Source organism: Octopus sinensis, linkage group LG2 (genome assembly GCF_006345805.1).
Source record: "Octopus sinensis linkage group LG2, ASM634580v1, whole genome shotgun sequence".
Taxonomy (NCBI): Eukaryota; Metazoa; Mollusca; class Cephalopoda; order Octopoda; family Octopodidae; genus Octopus; species Octopus sinensis.
The window spans coordinates 27,525,702-27,533,484 of NC_042998.1; the positions used below are offsets into that span (position 1 = coordinate 27,525,702).

The 7,783-nt window shown below is 38.6% G+C and overlaps 1 long non-coding RNA gene across 1 annotated transcript in view; it reads left to right on the forward strand.

Moving 5' to 3' along the window:
• Positions 1 to 225, forward strand: part of LOC118762251 — a 10,113-nt gene extending 9,888 nt beyond the window's left edge. Inside the window, exon 3 of the long non-coding RNA XR_004998005.1 lies at positions 215 to 225. This is a non-coding gene — a long non-coding RNA (uncharacterized LOC118762251). The remainder of the gene's footprint in view (positions 1 to 214) is intronic.
• Positions 226 to 7,783: the final 7,558 nt, after the last annotated feature.

The window sequence follows — 7,783 nt, forward strand, 5'->3', positions numbered from 1 at the left end:
CATTGAATCACTTGCGTCTTCATCCAATAACCTTAAATCTCTCTGGAGAATTCTGAATGTGTACCGCTTCGTAGAATTTATAAACCAGTTTGGCGTTTAAATGTTTGAATTAAATTTTTAATAAGATGTAACTACCATTTTTTGATTAGTTGTATTATTCAAACAATGAAATATACAAGCACACAAGACACACATACACATACCAAGCACATAGACATACACACAGATATAGACGCGAGCGCATGTGCAGATAGGGACACGTTCCACAGAAACAAGATGGAATGGACAGGACAGGGCAAAGTCAGAGAGGAGAGGAGACAAGAGAAACAAATAGTCACTGAAGAGGTCACAGAATGTGTAACAAAAGAACTCCGACAAATAAACTAATAATAATAATAATAATAATAATATAAATATAAAGACTTGCTAATAGAAATTGAAAAAATGTGGCATCTCAAGGCGACTACAATACCAGTGATTGTAGGATCTCTAGGAATGATAAAAAAAGGTACTGAAACCTATTTGAAAATGATACCAGGCTTACCATCCCTACAGGAAGTGCAAAAAATCGTATTAACTGGAACGGCTCATGTACTGAGAAGAGCATTATCGCTGTGAAAACAACATCCATTCATGAATTTATTTATTTATTAATTCTTAAATATATTTTACCTGTGAATTTGCGTGTGTAATCTGGGAATGCATACAATGAGCTTCTCTGCCCTACGTGTACGGAAAATACTCAGCGAGAAACGGAAGAAAATTTGAAGAAAGAAGGGAAAAAATAATAAAGTTAAAGTGAAGATCAAATAAATAGGACGCGTGAATTTATTGGCGAAATGACCGTCCCTAAATAAAACAACATCAGTTTCAAAACGCGATTTCACATCAAAAATCTTGCAAAAGAAATACTTAAATGTATTATATAACTTCATACTTAATAAACAATGTAACCATGGAGTTTGAAATGTCTAACATTTGTAATTGATGGGATTAGAAATAAACAAATGGGTTTACTACCTTAATTTATTCGATATATGACAATAAGTTACGTATTACACAGTTAGTAATAATTTATATAAAGAGGAAACTGCGTGGAGGATTAGTACATATCTATAAAAGCAGTTTTGTCCCTGACATTGTCTTCCGGTACATACATAAGCTATGGCTGCTGATGTGTACACCGGAAGATAAAGAATGTATGATGTATGCATTAATGTAGACACGCGAGTGGTAACAGTTTATTAGATGAGGGGGAAACTAGGATGGTTAAAAGCTGCTTATCTAGAAAAGCAGTTACGACTCTGACATCTTCTTCCGGTACACATTTAAGCTTTGGCTGCTGATGACACATATGTCTCTTTCAGACTGATTAAATGATGCTACCTGGAATTTTATCACCAAGTTGTAATTACAGAGACAAACGTTGACATGAATGTTTGCGAAATATTTAAGAGGATAAGTGAAGCTAACAGTTACAAATACAAATAAAATGTTTTTTGTCGGAATGACCAAGCTAGATCATGTCAAATATCAGCTAGGCGCATCTGAAAGAAAATTGCTTATAAATGATGCTTATTGTATGTATATGCTCCTTAACTTTTCCACGCTTTATTCTCCCTATAGCGGGAATAGGTTAAACGTCATCTCTGCCGGATTCCCGGTTAAGCAATAATGAACAACACACAGAAAAAGATGCAGCCGGTTTCTGTCGATTGGTTTGCCTGCAATCGTTACTCTTGAAATGTATACTGTTTTACTCCTTTACTGGTTTCAGTCATTTGGCTGCGGCCATGCTGGAGCACCACCTTTAGTCGAGAAAATCGACCCCCAGGACATATTCTTTGTAAGCCTAGTATTTATTCTATCGGTCTCTTTTGCCGAACCGCAAAAATACGGGGAGATGTAAACACACCAGCATCGGTTGTCAAGCGATGTTGGGGGGACTAACAGACACACAAACATATACACACACACACACACACACACACACACACACACACACCACACACACACACACACACACATATATATATATATATATATATATATATATATACGACGGGGTTCTTTTAGTTTCTGTCTACCAAATCCACTCACAAGACTTTAGTCAACCTGAGGTTATAGTAGAAGACACTTGTCCAAGGTGCCACGCAGTGGGAGTGAACCCGGAACTATGTGGTTGCTAAGCAAGCTACTTAACACACAGCCACTCCTGCGCCTATATCTGTATATGCAACTATTTATTTATTTTTTTACTCAGGACCCCCGGTGAAGGGTAAAGATAGACACAGGGGCCCTGGTCTGACAGGGTTAACACGTAAACACCACAGACCCAAAATAACACTCGTTAAACACAAGACACAAGCAACACAGTACATACACACATACTACATTTTGAAGCATTCATGCACACACACACACACACACACACACACACACACACACACACACACACACACACACACACACACACACACTACGGCAATTCACCATGTCTCCCTTCACTCCGCTGTCTTCGAAAACCAAACTTAGCCTGCTCACTACGTCCGGTCAGACAACGGCTAACTATTTATAAAACCCAACACGGGTGGAACACTTACCTGAATATTTTCACTCGTCCTTTCCTTCTCCCTTCTCACTCTCCATAAATATTCTGAAAAAGGACAATATGTAAACCGAATGTACTCTTGTCAAGAGTTCCGGATGAGCCTACTTCGTGAGAGGAAGCGCAGAGGAGGGCAATAACATCAAACTCCTTCACTTAACCGAATACCATTTATAAGAGGAGATTTCAAGTATTGAAGGTACATCAAAGCTAAGGGCAGTGCCCCAGCATGGCCGTAGCTCTTGAGCTGAAACTAGTCAAAGAGTTAAAGGGAATTTTCTAATATAATTTCGATTGTTTCTCTAATGCAGTGGTTCCCAAAGTGGGCAGCACTGCCCCTCTGTGGGCGGTGGAAAGATCAAGGGAGGCGTTGAAGAAAAGTGGGGCAATAATAGGATGGTCAAAAGGGGGCGATAGATGTAACCCTCCCCCAAAGAAAAATAATGGGTTGATTAGATTAAGTTTTAATTGTGAAATACTGCTGTTTTTGAATTTGCTGCAGAGAGCGGTCTACGTTTGTGATGCTGGGAGTGTGTATGTGTGGGGAGGGGGCGTGCGGGGTAGGAATGTGGCTCGAGTGTCAAGGGGGCCGCAGCTCGAAAAAGTTTGGGAACCACTGCTCTAATGGAACGTTGATGGTAAGTCTTTCTAGGTCTAGGGTGGAGATGATACTTTTTCTGTCTCTCTTTCTTCTAAGATGTCTATGGAGATGCCTCCAACCACGTGATACTACAATTCCCTGAAAAGTATTTCTTGAAGGTTTTTATATCTTTTTGGAATAGTAGGGGTCGGTTGGTAATGATTTGTATGTGTATTTCTACTGCACTGTATGTATATGTGAAGGCGCGCGGCGGCTTAGTGGTTAGGGTATTCGGTTTCAGATCATGAGTTCGATTCCCGGCGACGTGTTGTGCCCTTGAGCAAGACACTCTATTTCACGTTGCTCCAGTCCACTCAGCTGGCAAAAATGAGTAGTACCTGTATTTCAAAGGGTCGGCCTTGTCACATTTTGTATTAAGCTGCATCTCCTACATTAAGGGTACACGTGTCTGTGGAGTGCTCAACCACTTGCATGTTAATTTCACGAGCGGACTGTTCCATCGAACGGATCAACTGGAACACTCATTGTCGTAAGCGACGGAGTGCCAGCTATATATAGCCAGCTATATATATAGTGCAGAAGTTGCTGTGTGGTAAAAAAAAGCTTGCTATCCAGTCACATTGTTCCGAGTTCAGTCCCACTGCGTGGCACTTTGGCCAAGTGCCTTCTACTATAGCCTCGGGCTGACCAAAGCCTTGTGAGTGGATTTGGTTGACGGAAACTGAAAGAAGTCTGTCGCATATATTACATATACTCTTTACTCTTTTACTCTTTTACTTGTTCCAGTCATTTGACTGCTGCCATGCTGGAGCACCGCCTTTAGTCGAGCAAATCGACCCCGGGACTTATTCTTTGTAAGCCCAGTACTTATTCTATCGGTCTCTTTTGCCGAACCACTAAGTAACGGTGACGTAAACACTCCAGCGTCTACCAAATCCGCTCACAAGGCTTTGGTTGACCCGAGGCTATAGTAGAAGACACTTGCCCAAGATGCCACGCAGTGGGACTGAACCCGGAACCATGTGGTTGGTAAGCAAGCTACTTACCACACAGCCACTCCTGCGCCTATATAATGTGTTATTTTCTAGTTGGTGTAATTTAATTGTTCATTTTGAATTGATAAAAGGTGTTTTTTTTCTAATTTTTATATATATATTATATTGTGTGAAATTTGATTTAGTTTTTCTAAATTGATTTTTTTCCCTGTAAGTTAGGATTAATATCCCCTCAAATAATTATAATATATATATATGTGTGTGTGTCTGTGTTTGTCCCTCCAACATCGCTTGACAACCGATGGTGGTGTGTTTACGTCACTGTAACTTAACGGTTCGGCAAAAGAGACCGATAGGATAAGTACTAGGCTTACAAAGAAAAAGTCTTGAGGTCGATTTGTTCAACTAAAGGCGGTGCTCCTGCATGGCCGTAGTCAAATGACTGAAAAAAATAAAAGAATATGTATATACACAGGGTGGTCACAAAGCCACGCATCATGGGAGATATCAGGTATGCTTTATTAGCAATGAAGTAGGTAATCCATTACAAATGTTCAAAGTGGTGGCCATGTAGCTCAAAACAAATGTTCATACGGAATTTGAAATTGCGATGAATCCTCTCAAATAGCTTTTCATTACCGTTGGCTTGTTCAGCAGCTTCAACAATTCTTTTGAAGATGTTCTTGGTCACGAATCTTTTCAGAACACACAAGGGATTTAATGTAGCCCCAGAAGAAAAAAGTCCTCGAGAGTTAAATCTAGTGACCGTGGTGCCCATTCAATTGGCAAGGCAACGCCTGAGCCATCTCCTTGGAAAATGTTCATTCAGAAAATCACGAACCTGCAATGCATAATGGAGCCCCATCCTGCTGAAATCAGACTTTATGGCCACCCTTTCGCCATGATAGATCGGTAGCCACGACACACATTTTTTTCTCTCCTTGTTTCTTTTCTGTGGAAGAGCGTAGGCTCGAAACGTTAAAGACTTTCAATTCTCGAGCGTTATACTAATACATCTGTTTGTTTTATATATATATATATATATATCTAAAGAACATAAGAAAATAGAGAGATAATTATTTATTAATTAAAAATTAGACATAATCTCTGACAGCTGTTTCAATTCCAGACCTTTAAAGATTAATTACCATAATTATAATAATACGGTTTGGAGCCGTATACTCAACAAGCAGGAACACGAACAGCTAATTGTATATCTTTAGCAAACTTTGAGATTCGACTTTTAAATGGTTTTAATTATTATAATTATGGTAATTAATCTTTAAAGGTCTGGAATCGAAACAGTTGTCAGTGATGATGTCTAATTTTTTAATTAATAAATAATTATTAATTATCTCTCTATTTTTGTTTTTATTCTTAAAATATTTACAAACTACGTTTTATCTAGTTACCTTACAGGTGAATTGTAATATTCAACACTTTTTAAATAGGTAACTAACTAGTGTTTTCTTTGGATTTATTTATCCCTTATTAAGGTTTTTAACCTTTATATATATAATATATATATATATATATATATAATATATATATATATATATATATATATGTGTGTGTGTGTGTGTGTGTGTGTGTGTGTGTGTGTGTGTGTGCCAGGGGTGGATTATTCGATGTGAGAGAAGTAAGAGCATCCTGTCTCTAGGGTTTATCGCTGTCAATACTTTTTGATTTGAATCGGGCGGTATTTCGTCTGCCGCTACGTTCTGAGTTCAAATTCCGCCGAGGTCGACTTTGCTTTTCATCCTTTCGGGGTCGATTAAATAAGTACCAGTTACGTACTGGGGTCGATAAAATCGACTTAATTCGTTTGTCTGTCCTTGTTTGTCCTCTCTGTGTTTAGCCCCTTGTGGGTAGTAAAGAAATAGGTATTTCGTCTGCCGTTACGTTCTGAGTTCAAATTCCGCCGAGGTTGACTTTGCCTTTCATCCTTTCGGGGTCGATAAATTAAGTACCAGTTACGCACTGGGGTCGATGTAATCGACTTAATCTCTTTGTCTATCCTTGTTTGTCCCCCTCTATGTTTAGCCCCTTGTGGGTAGTAAAGAAATAAGAATCGTTAGCACGTGGATAAAATGCTTTGCTTAGCAAGCTTGTTGATTTTTGCAATGCATTTATCTCTATCCATGACTAAGGACATATTGTTTTTGTCTCTCTTGCATACTGTTATGTGGCGAACATGTTTTTTGTCGACTTCATCTTGTTTGAGTCTCTCGTCGAGTACTTTGGCAATTCCTTTGCGGTTATCATTACATTCGCCGCGAATTAAGTTCTGAAGTTCATCATCAATGTTTATAATGTTCTTATTCCTCGGATTTACTGGCTTTTGCTATGTATAATAGTTTATTTTTCAACTTTTCTTTCCTGGCTTTGGTCGTATTTCGGTTGCAAATGAAGTCGATGCCGTGTTTGATAAGCGTGATTTAATCGATGTTGCGATAAGTTAATAAATTTATCTTCTTGCGTGGGTAACATGATTTTCTTTGCGTATAGTTTACTTAATTTATTTATATTCCCTGGAGAGTGTTGTCTGTATATTATCTAAAGATGCGTATATATTGGTTAATAAATGTTTCTACCTTACTGATTTATCTCTTTTCTTTCACTACTATATCATTTTGGCCTCTACATTTTCTATAGCTTGGGTTGTTCTGCGTATTTCTTTTTCAATCAATTTCATCCGGAATTCTGTTGTATATTTTTCGATATTTTTTTTAGCTATTTTATCGTGTAGTTTATATTTGTACATATGAGGAACAGCATCGCTTTTAGACATGATATATTGAAGACACGACTATGTTCTAATTTGATCGTTTCTATTTGGGCTCTTTTCATATTTGGCTATTTGGCACCAACAGTTCGTTTTTCGTCTATTTTTTAAAATTATATTTTACTTATTTGGATCATTAGACTGCGGCCATGCTACAGCACCGCTTTGAGGCATTTTTAGTTCGAATGAATTGACTCCCTTTCTTTTTTTTCTTTTAAGCCTGGTACTTATTTTATCGATCTCTTTTGCCGAACCGCTAGGCTACGGGGGAAATAAGCACACCAACGCTTGTCAAGCGGTGACACACACACACACACACACACAACACACACACACACACACACACACACACAACAAGCTTCTTTCAGTTTCCGTCAGCCCAATCCACTCACAAGGGAAGCAAACTTCATACTACACAGCCACCGCCTCCGAAGAAAATAATGTTCCTAACCCTCCTTTATCAAAGTGTCCAGGGTATCTCAGCACCATTTTCAGGGTATGTAGTGGCGTTGACCTCTGTACTTCCCCTTTTAAATATTCCCCCAAGACTTTGACCATTAGAGCGTTAGTGTTTTATGTCATCAGATTTGTATTTCACGTCATTAGATTTGTATTTCACGTCATCAGATTTGTATTTTGGTTGAGACAGGTTTGTCTTGTGTGTATGTTTATGTTAATTGTGAAGGTGCGTAGCTTAGTGGTTAGGGTATTCAGCTCAAGATCGAGAATTGTAAGTTCGGTTCTCGGCGGTGCATTGTGCCTTTAAGTAAGACACTTTATTTCACGTTGCTCCA